The 14,580-nt window shown below is 43.8% G+C and overlaps 1 protein-coding gene and 1 long non-coding RNA gene across 6 annotated transcripts in view; one reads left to right on the plus strand and one right to left on the minus strand.

The window, feature by feature from the left end:
* PHYHIPL (phytanoyl-CoA 2-hydroxylase interacting protein like) overlaps window positions 1-14,580 on the minus strand; it is a 129,270-nt gene that overhangs the window by 34,836 nt on the left and 79,854 nt on the right. The window lies entirely within an intron of this gene.
* LOC125183413 (uncharacterized) lies at window positions 3,901-6,919 on the plus strand. The gene is made up of 2 exons (XR_007165377.2): window positions 3,901-4,037; window positions 6,822-6,919. It is a non-coding gene; the product is annotated as an uncharacterized lncRNA (long non-coding RNA).

Below are 14,580 nucleotides of genomic sequence, written 5' to 3' on the forward strand. Positions count from 1 at the left end.
AAAGGGGCCGCGCCGAGACGCCGCGGCGGCTCGCCCGCTCCCCCCCCGCCCTTATGTAACGGCCGCGCCGCCGCACCCGCGCCCCCCCGCCGCGGGCACGCGCCGGCCCCTCACGGCGCGACCGTTACTAACGGCCGGCGGCGCGCGAGCGGCTGAGGCGCCCCGCGGGCAGCGGCTGAGGCGCCCCCCGGGAGCCCAGCGCCGCCGCCGCCGCCCCTCTGCGGCCCGGCACCTGCCGCTGCTCGCCCTCGGGCCGCGCTGTGGGGCGCGCTGCCCTTGCGGAGGAGCCCAGAGCGCTGCGCCTGCCGCGGGAGCTCCCCTCGAGCCTCCCGTCACGGATCTGAGGGAGGAAATACTGCCCGTGGCTAGACGGCCGCAGCACGGGGAGAAGGTCGGGGGTGGCAGGGCCGGGGGCGAGAACTGCCACTTGCGGCCACCTTCCCGGCGCGCCTTCACTCGGCGCGAAGGACGAGTAACCCCGGTGCACCAGCGCCAGCCTTCTGTGAGAAGCACGGTTCTTTCTCAGCGGGGACAGGAATCCCACCCCAGCTAACAGCGTCAGGCACAAGAACTGGGCTGGCGAGGGAGCACGTTTAATTCGAGAGCAACAGAAGAAGAAACTAAAACGCTCACAGCACCGCACCCTTGGTGTGTGACAGCTCAGCCCCCTCACCGCAGGGCCACGGTGGAGATGAAGGGCAAACTCCTGGGCTTGGAGCTGCAGAAGCACAGCGCGCTTTCCCAGTTTTTCCCAGATCAAATTTGGGATCAGGGTACTCGTGGTCGGATGAGATTGCCTGCCTCCAGATAAACCAGTTTCAGTCCATTTCCTACCTCACAGCATAAGTGTTCCTGGCACCTCTCTGCTCACCTTTTTGTTTCACAAAACCGAAATTGGCCCCATTTGGCCACTGATAAATTACCCTGCACAGGTCCCTGACAACCTTGTGGCAGTGATGTCTCCGGGCCGGTACCGCCAGCTGGCAAGCCTCAAGTACCCCTAAAGCTCCCGTCCGCCAGTGGAGCCCCAGCAGTCTCCCCAGCCTCCCCCAGTGCGTGCTCCCTGATCTGATGCGGTCCCAAGCTCCATGCAGTCAAATGTTTGTCACTCAGGTGGCTTTCCACCGGACTTTGGGATCATCCTGTTCTTTATGATGGTTTCTAGGGACACTAAGCTGAGGAAATGAGCTCTGGCATTATCTTTCACAAAGCCATTGCCAAGAGCTGCTGTCTGGGAGAAGGGAACAGATTTGAGGAGCCCTGACTTCCACAGCACCTTCAAAGGGCCGTGGTGCAGCGCAGGAAGAAAGCACAATGCTGAGCACCCTTCCTGCTCCATCTCCTCCCTGCTCTCTCCCTCTCTCGCTCACCTTCTATTTTCTGCTCCTCTGCCTCTGCTGTTTTTTTCACCTCAAATGAAAACGTGTGAAGAAGGGTCAGACAGAGGAAAAATGGAGTGAGTGGGAAGGAAACCTAAAGGAAGAGAAAATGAAAAGGAAGCAATAACAGACAGGGTGGGAGAGTGTGAGTCAACAGGGAGGTGGGGAGGGAGAGGAATATATGAATGAACACACAGACAGAACGAGGACAAATGTAGAATCTGAGAGGGAAGAAATGAAAGTGGGTGAGACTGCATTCATCAGGTTTTAATTTTGGCTCTGACAACCATTCATTCCCTGCATAGAAGCAAACCCTTCCTACTCATATTGCGACTGTTCTTAGCACACCGTCATCTCCTACATAAGGCTGGGTAATTTCTTTCTTTGAAGACGCTGTGTTTAGTCTCTCAGCCTTATGCTCCACGTTCGTTCCTTTCCACAACCGTGGCCGACTTCTCAGCAGCTCACAACAACCATGTAACTTATTTGCTACAACATTACATAAAGTCCATTTGAGGCAGATGGTGTTGTTTAATACTGAGAGAATTCCAATTTTATTCTCGCTGCCTCTATTTAATACATCATTCTCTCCTCTACTTTTTATTTTGAGCTAGTGAGATTGGGATTTTAAGGACTGATGGATTTTGCATAGATATTTGAAAGCAGACAGTCTTGGGGGTGTTCCCAGTCCTCCAAGGCCTCTCATTTCTCAGCTGCCTTTTAGTAATAACTTCTGGCTGAACTGCATCTATTTATCTCCCCAAACCATCACACTTTTTTTGAAGAAAAGACTAGTTAGTGTACAAATACTGCCAGACTCCTGTGGAACGGTGCCACAGAGAAACCTATTCCACAGCTCTGCCCTTCCGAAGCATGAAACAAGCTAGACCTGCCTGTGACAGCTTTTTGCAGAGTCACTCTTCAGACATGCTTCCTTCAGCCGATAGCTATTCCCATCACCTGGGCTAGGCATAAACACTCTGTAAAGCTCAAATTACTCCCAGATTTCATTCCATTTACTGTACTGGAGTCACTCCGTGATGCCCTAGGTATTTCAGTCTCGAAGCACACAGCACTATCCTAGTGTTCCTCTTATCTGAGAGAACTGTATACTCAGCTTGTCTCCTGAACAAGGAATAGCATTATCTGAGGCACAAATTACATTTGTGCTAAAGGATGACAGAGCCTCAGCCTATAATCAGAAAGTTTATTCTGAGGTGGATTATCCCTGACAGTGTTTAGCAAAAAATGTCACAAATCACAAATATGGGTCAACATTATGTAATGGGAAGCCTGCCAATGGCAGCAGAATATTAGAGACAACGAAGTGGCATGTGTCTAGAACTGCAAAAGCTTGCAAAAAATCTGCCACAACACCAACCTCCAGCACTTTCAACATTAGATAAGAAGGGTATTACCAGTTTCTGTAGTTCAACATGGGTGTATCTGTTATTACGGCAACCTTGTGCAAGCAGAGAGAAGCAGCATTTTCTAACACATTAGCAGTACCAGCAAACATGGGCTGTGGCATGCACCTCTTGCCTGGCCAGGTTCAACAGCCTCAGCTCTCCTGCGTTCGCCTGGCATTCACAGCCCCCAGGCAGGGCACAAAGGTCTTGCAGCAGGGCTACCATGTACAGCAGACAGGCAGAGAGGCTTCCCACTGGGAAGCTTCTTTCCTGCAAGCCATGACCTTATTCAAGCCATAAACACAAGAGGAAAAGGTGCTCTCCTCCCCACAAACAAAACCGCGCCATCACAAACTTCAGTCCTGCCTCTGTTATCTTAGCACTCCATCTTGGTAAAAGTGCTTCGTAGCAGCAGAGTACAGCACGGAGCAGTAAGGAAACAGCATTGTCCTTATTTGAAAACACTTTTTCAGTTCACACTAGCAGGTTTTCATTTGTGAGTTAAAAAAGAAACCTTTCTCAGACTTCCGCAAGACTCAGAGTTTCAGACATTTCTTCCCACTTGGAAATAAAAAAGACTTGTGTTATTGCTCAATGGACTGTGGAAACAGAAGGCAGAAAGGCTACAGACATGGTTTTCAGTAAAGCAAAACAAGGGAGCAAAAAAAGGCAGCCCTTTTTTCTATTAATGTCACTTCTGAGAAGAGCAAAACATTAAAGGTCAGAAGCACGGAAGGGTCAAAAATAGTATCCAGCATTTTGGGTCATTCCTAATAAGACCAAGACTAAACTTAGCAAATAACTCCTGAAGACTCATGGAAAAACACTTTGCAATTTCATGGTCATTCTTTGTCTTTAGTGGACATCCCAGTGTTTCAGCATGCAAAGGCATATACTTGCAAATGATTGTGTGCAAGATATTCTTGGAATACCATAGGACTGAAGTAAAGTCCACACAGTAGTGACAGGAAGACAAAAAAAGATTTAAGACCCTTTAGTGAAAGCCGCAACTGTGTAGAGTTAATGCGCAGTGTGACACAGCTTCCTTTTCTACACTGAGAAAGACATTGATGTATGACAGTTTGGCACACCAGGCACGGTATCTCGCTGGGAACCTCTCTGCTTTTTCTCAGATAGCTTAGCAAGAGCCTCCTCAAATGCTCAGACAGAAAGGGTGATGGCACGGATCCCCCTTTTTTCTCTGGGAAAATCCAAGGCAGAGCAGCAGTGTTTGCGTCTTAAATCCCAAGTGAGTCTTTCACACTCTCCCCCCTCCACTGGGGTCACTGCTGCAGACAGGCACCCTGGCACTAAGTCCTGTGGCCAGGCTGCGGCTCTCTCAGAAAGGGGTCCTGTCGGTTGGTTTCTGCTCTCGTCTTGCTTGTGATGCTGGGAAGCCCTCACGACTTGTGGGAACTGTCCAGTGGTTTATATACAATAGCTCATACATCTCAAAATGCCTCTCCTTCTCTGTTTGGAAGGCTCCACTGCAGTAATTGCATTCAGTTTATGCATTCAGGCTTTTCTTGCAAGGCCAAAAAGCATACTATAAAACACCAAAGATACAATTCTGAAGTAATCTTTTGAATTCTGGTGCCAGGGATCCACTCACAAATCTAGTTTTTTGTATAACATGGCATGGAATGGCATCTGTAAAACTAGTCTGCTACTCACTCAGGTAAAAAGCCAGTCAGTGTGAGAAAGAGGCAACACAGAAAGAGAGTCACAAAAGCATGCGGAGCACAGACAGGGCAACAAAGTGTGACTGCTTTTCAAGTCTCCCAGCACAAATATTAGAGAGTGTCAAATGCAGTTAACAACAACCATCTTCAAAACAAAGAGGAGGAGGAGGTGATACTTCACACAATGCTTATTACACTTGTAGAGCTTTTTGCCAAGGGAGATTGTCGATGCTAAAAGTTTGCACTGGATCAAGGAGAGGCTAGAAAAGTTCAGGGGAAAGAAATCCTTCAGAGTTACTAAATGCACAAGTGATTCAGGGTCCCTTAGCTGGAAACGATTAGAGTCTGGGGAAGAGTTACTGAAGAGAAGTATATGTGCTTGTCTTGCTCTTCTCTAAACAACCATTTACAACCATTGCTGAAGACAGGAAGCTGTGCTTGGTAGCTCTTTGGTCTGACCCAGCACCGTCAAGGAAATGCTCTGGTATCTACCCTTTCATCCCTCATTCCCCATCCCCACTCATAATAAACACTTCAAAATTTGGAGCTCTCCAACTGTACCATCTGGGTATGCAACTTCCAACTTACTCTGAGCATTGTAAGCAGTTAAAAGGAAATGTTCCTCTCATATTAATGAAAAGATATCAAGCAAATTATTATTTTATTAATGCTATTTATACTTCTGCTTTCTGAATTTCAGTTTTCTGATCTGCTTTGTAAAGCCCAAATAAGCATTTAAGAAAGACAAATTCATCACAGACGACTATAATGTATTTGTGGCTTCATAAAATTTATTTGTTGCCTAATGGGCACAAAGTACTGTTAATGATTGCCATTATCATTTATTTATTTGCTTTTCTTTAAGTTTAGCCTCACTTTATTAGATCTGTGGTATCTCTAGAGAACAACTAGAACCGTTTATATTCCCTCTCTCCTCTGTGCTGTTAATCATTCTCCTTACTTCAGTATCATTTTCACATTTAATTAGTGCTTTATCCTCCACATACTGGACCATATCTTGACCTTTAAAGGATACTACTGAGTACATATCCTCATGCATATCCCCACGAATGCTGACTGCTATTCAGATTTAATTTCTGTCTACAGTTCAGTGGCCAGCTTGTGATACCTTTAAATGAATTTTAGCCCAAGCTGACTTGATTTTGTATTTCCCTTAAGAAATTGTGCAACAGAGCATCAATACCTCTGTAAAAGTCTTAATGCTACTCTGTACTCTACTAACCTGTCACCATCATTAAAAAAAAAAAAAAAGGACAGAGGAACTTGCTAATTTGCACGGTTTAGTTTACTGTAGTACACCTGTGTCATATCTGGGTCTCATTATACTATTCGCTTCCATATGAATAAATTTTCTCCTCCTGCTTTCATATTTATACTATTACTTTCAATCTTGAACCATGCTCTTAAAACAATAGTTTCCATAGTTACTCTTAATTCAATTTTTAAAGCCTGTGACATGCTGATACTTCATTAGTCTCCCAATACCTCCTCAATTCCCTGTGATACTTTAACAACTAGCTGTTCTATCAGTTCTATAAATACCCAAAGGGACACCTCAGCTGTATTTGTTCAAGTGATGATATTTCATTATGTATTTCTTAGTTACTTTTTCCCAGCAGTTCACAATTACATCAATGATTTCTTAACCAAGCCATTATTCAAAGTTTAATCCCCTTCCCAATAAACTTCATGGCAAAAGTCCAATTAGTTTTAGTGGGAATAAGAACTGGTCCCAAAATTTATCTCCCTATTACAAATTAATTACCATTAGTATTTTCTTGGTAAAGTCATTTTGCTGCACTGTGCCTTCAGGACTTACAACAGTCTCTTCATATTATCTTTAACCTCTTGGCACCTTTTTCAATGTATTTTCTGGCTGTCCCCATTTTTCTTGTGTGCACTAAACTTGGAATATAAAAGCCTATTTTGGTGGCCCTCCAGTTTTCAGTTTCCTAGTGTGGTTAATATTTTACTTTTCCTTGCTTAAGTAGCCCACGGTGACCAATTCCTCTCTTTGGTGTTTCCCATTTTCATTGGAACAAGTTACATTTCTGCTTGCTTTCCATTACAGTATCTTCTAGAGTCTTTCCCACTGCCCTTCCCCTTTCCACAAAGGCTTTTCACGATTACCTGGAATGATCCTGTGCGTTAGATTTTCCTTATGATACTACACCCCTTCACTGGATGACATCAAAACTATTTGAAGACAGCCACGCAGGACGTAATACATAATAAAGTCTAAGTGACTGATTCTTCAATGTCATCTACTGATCTAGCTTTTGTATAACTACAGAGGTTTACATTTTTTGTTTGTTTTGTCTTTTGTATAGGCACAGAAGATGGTCATTTCAGATTAATGCTGGTGCCTGCCAGGTTTGCACTACCAAGATCTACTATGGCTGAGGTCACGTGGCAAGACAGGAAAGACTTCACTGTCTTATCCCCCACTGCTACCATAAAAAAAAAAAAAAAAAAAAAAAGCAGCTAATTAACTGCTAAGGAAACAGAAGGAAAATTATGCTAAATGAATGAGAAGAAGACACCCAGACATTCCCTCTCCTTGGCTCAGAGCCTAGATGCGTAGTGAGACTAGGCTTGTATTTCACTCACTTGACTCACAGTCACTTACTACAAACTCTTACACTCTCTTTCAGATCTCTGATTATTTAACTGTGAGACCCACAATTAGAATTTCACAAAGAAATACATTAGAAACGGCAATTAAGAGTTGTGTTTTACGTGGTTTTGTTCTGGTAGGGATGTATGCCCGCTTCAGCAGCCATATACAGGCAGATAAGATAGGGAGAGAATACAAACAGACAATAAAGTGGCTATTAGTTTATAGCACTGTTTTAACATTCATCAGCATTTCAATTAAACCATGCTCCGCTCTGAACAATGTCTTATCACCATTACTTGCGTTCTGAATATATGCCAGCCCTACAGCGCGTTCTTTATATGCATTATAGCAACCCTTACAGATTGCTGTTCCTGTACAGTGCCCCGGAGCGCTTAGAATCAGTGGAGAGATCATAGCATTGTGAGCCTTGAAAATCACAAGACTGACTCCAAAATCAGTCAGTGACTGATGCGCTGCTCGTGGTTCTTAGACCAGGCTGCACAGGAGGACAGTTGCAAAGGCTGATGTTATCCTAAGGAGCTTATTCGCCCTAGGATCTTTCCACAGCCAGTGGGGAGTGGCAAATTCCTCTACAGCATGTCTCCACAAGAGCTCATTGTAGGTGCACTCGGTTGCCCCAGAAGAAGTGCTTTCTCTTGATTCTGCAAGAAGCTGAGGAAGAAAAGCACCCTGAAGCTAAAGCCAGTCTTTGTGAATGCCCCCCAGCTTATTCTTATATGGTTGTAACAGCCGCCTCTGATAATCTGCAAGATACTTTGCAATGAGAAACGAGAACAGCAGATGTGTCAAAACCCCCCTTTGAGGCTAACATTAGCCCCTGTAAAAGCCTCTCACCCCCTTGTCCGAAGTTCAGGCAGCTTAATATACATGGCACGCTCCCAGGGACAGTGCTGGCTGCCAAGCAGAGCAAGCAGTCATTTGTCCAGGCACAGCTGCTGCCTGATGACAGAGGTCTGACAGTGGCTCCCCTGTGATGGAGCGTGGGTCTGTTTTCAGACTTGTCTGATCACTGCTTATCTGTGGCCTGCTGAACTCGCATCAAAAGCTCATCATCTGTAAATTTGTTTTTTCTAATTTCCTCTTACTCTTCCACTAATCGCTAACCTGATATCTTGTGTGAGCTTTTTTTTTTTTTTTTTTTCCTTTTGGTATCAGTATTTTTTATTCTTACTTCCTTCTAATTGTTCTCAGTTTTCAATCTAACCTCGTCTACTCCCATCTGTCTCAATGCCAACTTCTGAATAATGTATCTCCACATAAATTCAATTTAGCCACTGATGTAATTTTTTTAGGTTTCAACACATGACATCTACCTGGTCATATCTGGTGTGGGGAGGAGAAATGAGGTAGAGAATAGCAAAAAAGACAAAAAATTGCTTTCGTTGTTGACAATTTTTTTAGTGAAATTAAATTTACTGGTCTCTTGTCCTTAGCATGACTATTTACATTATCAGCTGCTAGATGAGAAAGTTGTCTCTATGGATTTTATCAATTTCATAACATATTCCTTGTCATGCTGTGGAGAGATGAATCTGTGCATATAAGCAGCAGGAAAGTTTTAGAACAGCAGACCAACAAAAGTAACCAAGTAAGGTGGAGCTATACAGAGTTTTGGAGTTTAAATGCTAGTCGCCTAGATTAGCTCCACCATTTTGCGTGGGCAATAGCTACATTACTACAGTTTATTTCCTTAATTTTTTAGAACATTCACTACCCTTTGAAGCTGTATCTCCTTCAAAATAATTTAGAGGTTGCACCAGTCTAATTATACACAGGTCTAAAGTGATACAGTTAATGTCATACAAAAACCGAGCACAGAAAACCCCTTTAATTTCTATGTACCATTAAACAGCACCTGCCAGGAATGAGTTAGCCCTGGTATTAAGATAATACCAAAGCTTGTGTGTATTTTGGGAGCAGAGCTAAACATTCATTTGTAGCCCAAAATCTAGAAACATATTACTACTACCTGTGTGTTTACATGCATAAAATGTATACAAGCAAGGTTACTCAGAAAAGGCAGATATGGCACAGAGTAAGCCTAAGGAGAGGCGGAAAACTGAAATTCTTCAGCACTGATCAAGTACTTCTCACATTTGCCTAATAGTGCAATAGAAATGATGCCAGTGGCACTACATTACATCCAAATACTCCATTCTCAGCAGAGAGTTTGAGACCAGAGTGAAAATGCTCTGCCATAACTTTTTATCATCTACCCTGTGGTTTTGTTCTTTCTTCAATAATATATCACTATAAACTTAGGAGAGTATACGTCAAGCTAAGTCCAACGGTTAATGAGATTAGCAGGTATCAGACCCATAGGCTATCTATAGCCTGACCACTAAGTCTCATGCCCTCAGGCGTTAATAACAGGGCTGTCACAACCATCAAAAATGCATGTAGCTGGCCTCTACCTGAACTGCAAGCAAAGCTTCCTGCTTCTAGCACAGCAGCAGAAATGTGTCTGATAGAAATGTGACAGCAACTAATTCAAGGAGAAAAACCAGGAAGATGTTCAAAGATGTTTTTAGGGCTTTTCCTCATGCTTAGGAGGAATAAGGGATGCTTACTGACAAACAAGACACACGTTGGGAAGCCCAGCTGTGAAAGCAGAGATTGCTTCCCCCACCCCTCTCACCAGGTAACTCAAAACTGTATTCCAAAATAAAATTTGCAAAAAATGATCTTAAAAAAAGTGTGGTGAACACAATAGTTAATATGAGGAAAAACAAGCTATCTGGAGCTTGGTTTTATTTTGGTGCACGGTTCAGCATTTGAAACCTTGCCGTCCAGAACTTCTGAGAACAGTAGTTACCGGCAAGCAATATTAAATAGCAGACAGCTTGGGCAAAGATGTTCACTTCCAACGTGCGGCTGTTTGGTTGCAGAACACAAATGCCTGGGAGGTGCCAGGAGTGTCAACACAGAAATAGGAACAAGCAGTAGGATTAGACTACAGTTGGTTTAGGGTTTTCAGCACTCATTAAAATGACTGCCTGACAGTACTGTCTAAATGGAAATATTATGCGAGCTTCTGCAAACTGTGAATTCATCTTGGAGTAAAGCCTTCTTCCTGTATCTTGCTGGGAAAAACACATTAAGCACAAATATATTCAAATTGAAATAGATCATGCAACCAATTTTAGAGAAACTGCATGGTCTTATCCCTATTTTCTCATTGTGGATTTCTCCACCTCTCTAGGGACGGTGCTCTGAACTCCCTATTCCATCAAACATTCGCTGACCTTAACAGAAAATTGCTCATCTCAAAACACAGCTGAGCAAAGCAGCCAGCTGCCTTGCCTTCAGCCAGTTGTCCCAAACCGGGGTTGCAATTCTGTGTGCAGCTGCAAGGGAGGGAACCAAGAGTGGGCTCAGTCCTCCAGCTCATCATGTGGTGGTTCCACAGACCATGGGAGCAAAAACTTGGCTACAGCAATGGTCAGGAGTATCTTCTTTCGCTACTTTTAAATTGTTTTCTCCTCTTCCTCCCCCTCAATCAGCCATGGAGACTTATTACTGCTTGATCCATCCAAACCCTAAGGCAAAGTTTTCAGCACTGGGCACGCTCCTGCTGAGACAGTTTCCTATGAATTATAAAGTCGGGGCATTCAAGTAGTACATCAATTCCCTTCCCTCAGGCTGTCTTCATGAACGTTTATTCATCTTGAAATGATGGTACACTAAGAAGTCATTTAAGCTCTTAAGCTCCCCTGATCTCATGTCACAACTTGAAGGCAAACAACCAAAAGGGGAGAAGGCGAATGCTCGGAAAGCAAAAACAAAACAAAACAAAACAAAACAAACAAACAAAAAAAACAGAAACTCTAGCCACAAACATCTCTGCTGTTGCTGCAACTGCCTTTAAATGAAAAGATCACTCCCTGCGCAGGTACAACAGTGTGTTTTGCTGTATCACTTATAACAACCTTTGACTCAGTCCAACATTTCTGTGGACAAAAGATGATTGCTGTAGCGTCCTCTCTGTAGGGGGGTTTGGGAAGGAGGAGCAACAGATAGGAAGCCCCTCTACAGGCACCCTTTTAGAGACCGTACAGGAGGAGAAGAAATGCCAAAAAGATAGCCAGCCCTTTTCTGCTGTGGGAGGACTGTTGTCTATTTCTGACAAACAGAATACCAATCTGAGAGAGACGTAGCAGCTTAAAAATATTTTTCCTGTCATTATTAACAGCAGCATTGGCAGCCTTTGCAAAGCACCCTTGTGTTTCAAAGAAAACATTACCACGTGAATGCTAGCAGGGCACTTCCATAAAGGCTAGCGAACTCATTTCTTACAGCCTTAAATCGCATCTTCCAGGCCTGCTGGATACCAGGGGGATTTGCGAAGTCACTTGTAATGTTCTACCTGCTAACTAAAGAGCAGACAAATGCCTGCGGGCTGGGCTGGAGCTGCAGGCACACGATGCTCGCTGTGCTTCACTCCAGGAGCATAGATAGCACCGCTCCCCTTTCTCTCATGGCCTCTGCCACATGCCAACAAGCAAGCAGGAGCAGGGAAGCAGCTGACCGCTTCTGATGCCAATGTGGACTGTAACAGTCTGTGCTTGCCAGCACTTCTCAAAGGAAAGGAGAAGGCAATGTTCCTCTTGAGCCTTGGGTGAGGGCAGAGGGAAGGAAGAGGAGGGGAAGCTGATCTCTCTACTCTTTCTCCTCTTGTGGGAGCTAAGCAGAGGAAGCCAGATTTCAGTAAATGTATGAACATCCCCTTCCTGCCACGACACGGCAGCTACAGCAGCATTGTCAGAGCCTCAAAGCCAGCTCTCGACATTGAACTCCCTTAGTGTGGGCAAGACGAAGGCACAGGAGCCCCTGCGCACTCTGGTGCTGTTTCTTCCCTTCCTGGGGCACAGTCCAGTGGCTGGGACAGCCAAGGAAGCTCACACACCACAGAGGTGCTCTCAAGACCTCTTTGTGCTTCTCCTCCCCTCTCTTTGCTTACCAGTGCTTTCTGGGGGAAAGAGAAAAATGGAAGAATAGGTGGCACCTGCATCTTCCCAGTTTCAGAGATAACGCAGCACTGCAGCAGAGCTCTGCTCTGCAGCCACGTGCAGGTGACACTCCTCTCCACGAGGACAGAGCAGGGCACACTGAGAAACTCGGACTTTTAGGGGTGAGGAGACTTCAGCCAGAGATGCACCCTGCAACAGTGTACCCCCTCCTCATGCTGCCCTAGCTCCAGGTCCCTGAGCCATGGGAGGCCAGTGGAGGGAATGGAATCCAACATTTACATTATTCAGAGGCAGCTCATCGATCATCTAAGGACCTGTCCAGGTCAAGTTTGATTCTATTTTCAGAGCTGCATAATGACTTTTGATGACATCTGACCACAACTGGCAGCAAGCATTGATGACTATTGTAAACAACCAGTTTTCAAATGTACAGCCACGTGTCTCCTTTCTGCTTCAGGCAACTAATAAAGATCCATTGATGGGAGCTGCTCTTTAATATGGTAAATGATTTTGGAGATTACAGTCTTAGTTTATGTAATCTTATTACATAAGGACTGAGAAAGCAAACATGCAAAGAGCAAAATGTGAACAGCAAAACAGCAGGGGCTCTGTACCTCAACATAGGTATTGCATTCTTGAAGTCTTTTCTGAGTATTCAAAGCTAAGAAAAAGCCAGCTGGAATAAAATTCACTGTCTTTTAAATATATACAAGAAAAATAAGAGTGGCACCTCACCACAGAATCCTTCGTGATAATGCATTAACTGGCTAAATAGATGTTTGGTGCATGAAAAGGCAGGTAGCTAAGTAAGTAACTTTTAATTATAAGTAAAACCAAAATAAGACTGAACAAAAAGCTACAAAAACTGGAGCCTAGAGATTGCAAATGGGTTGTTCGTGGGGTAGATTCTGGTTGGAGACAAATGAGTTGTTCCTCTTAACCAGCTATCACAGGGTGACACGCACTGACATTTTTTGTCTGCTGATTTATGAAACAGCGCTGTGTTACTCTGTTCGCAGTCTCCCCATGTGCTGCATCAGCGGCTCCTGCTGTAAGCATGTTGCTGGCTGCTCCTAAGAAGTGCTGCATTCACACATTGCTGTTTATTCCTCAGAATCCAAGCTTGTAGTAGGGAAAGAAAGGGAAGGGCTTCAAATGTTTTAAATTTTGATGGCAGAGAGAGGAGAATGTGAAAGAAAAGGTAAAGAGAAGGAAAAGAAGAAGCAAAAGCAGCAAAATAGACAGAAAAGGGAGAGACTCTATTCACATTTTAATTCATATTTATTAGTCTGCTCTGTTCCTTATCTTTCCTTGCGATATCATATATCATACTGCAAGCTTTGAGAACACTGTGCTCACCCAGACTGGCAAAAAGCCAACACATGCAAGACCTAAACATGCCAGAGAGATTAAAAATGCTCATGGGTGGAGGCTGTTTGAAGCAATGCAAGAAGACCTCAGCAAGTTTCACACCCATAGAAAAAAGGTCAAAAACAGGAGGCAGTCTGTCCTGGCTTCTGTGCATAGGGTATAGAAGGCTCGCAGATCTATGAAACTCAGTAAGCGATGGCTCCTGTGATTTTTTTTTCACTGTTTTTATATGAGATTTGAATCAAGTCTTAAGAGAGGTGAGAAAATTCAGAGAAAGTATCCACCAGCATTTGCTCAAACTTTTTTATGAATTCAGTTCAACTGAGTTCAAAGTTCCTTCTCTGTTTGTCCACTGTATGCATTCTAATAAACAAATTCAGTGGTGATGAGACTCACAGACACTGAAATTATGCAAATTATTCAGTGAAGGATTTGGAGTAATGCAACAGTAAAGACTAGATTCTTAAAGACAGAGCAACTAAGGAAATGTCACCTCTGCTTTGCTGCTACATCAGTTATAAGCAAAAGGGCTCATGTGAGTTTTTTTTCTATTCAAAAAGCTGTAATTCTGACATTAGTTAACATTAAAGTGCTTTTCATGCTTGACTTTATCAGCCACTTGTATGAAAAACACTGCCTAAACATGCGTATTTTATCCAAAACTTGTCTTTTTTTTTCTGTTTGCATTAATTGTTCTTTAAAATACAAAACATCGGTTGGTGTGCATTTCCATGGCTGTGAGATCAAGACCAAACTCAAGGAAAAACAAGTTAAAGCTCCCAATATTGGCTTCATTTACAATGAAATATCAGAGAGAGAACAAAACCAAACACAGTACGTGCACCTTTCTTTGCTTGCAGTATAGCTCCGAAGTACAAGGTAGACAAAATGGCCAAAAAGAGGGAAAAGAAGAAAAAAATAAACACCAAAGCTAGTGGAAGATAGGCTGTATGCTCTTATTTCATGGGGGAAAAACAGTAATGAGAATGTTGATCATCTAGCAAGATTCAGTCTATTAAAAAAATGAGGCTTTCACATGTTTAGTGTGAAACCAAATTACCAAATGTGACTAGAGATGTTGGCATGGCAGCTGACACTATTAACCCT

This window comes from Anser cygnoides, chromosome 7 (assembly GCF_040182565.1).
Source record: "Anser cygnoides isolate HZ-2024a breed goose chromosome 7, Taihu_goose_T2T_genome, whole genome shotgun sequence".
Classification (NCBI taxonomy): Eukaryota; Metazoa; Chordata; class Aves; order Anseriformes; family Anatidae; genus Anser; species Anser cygnoides.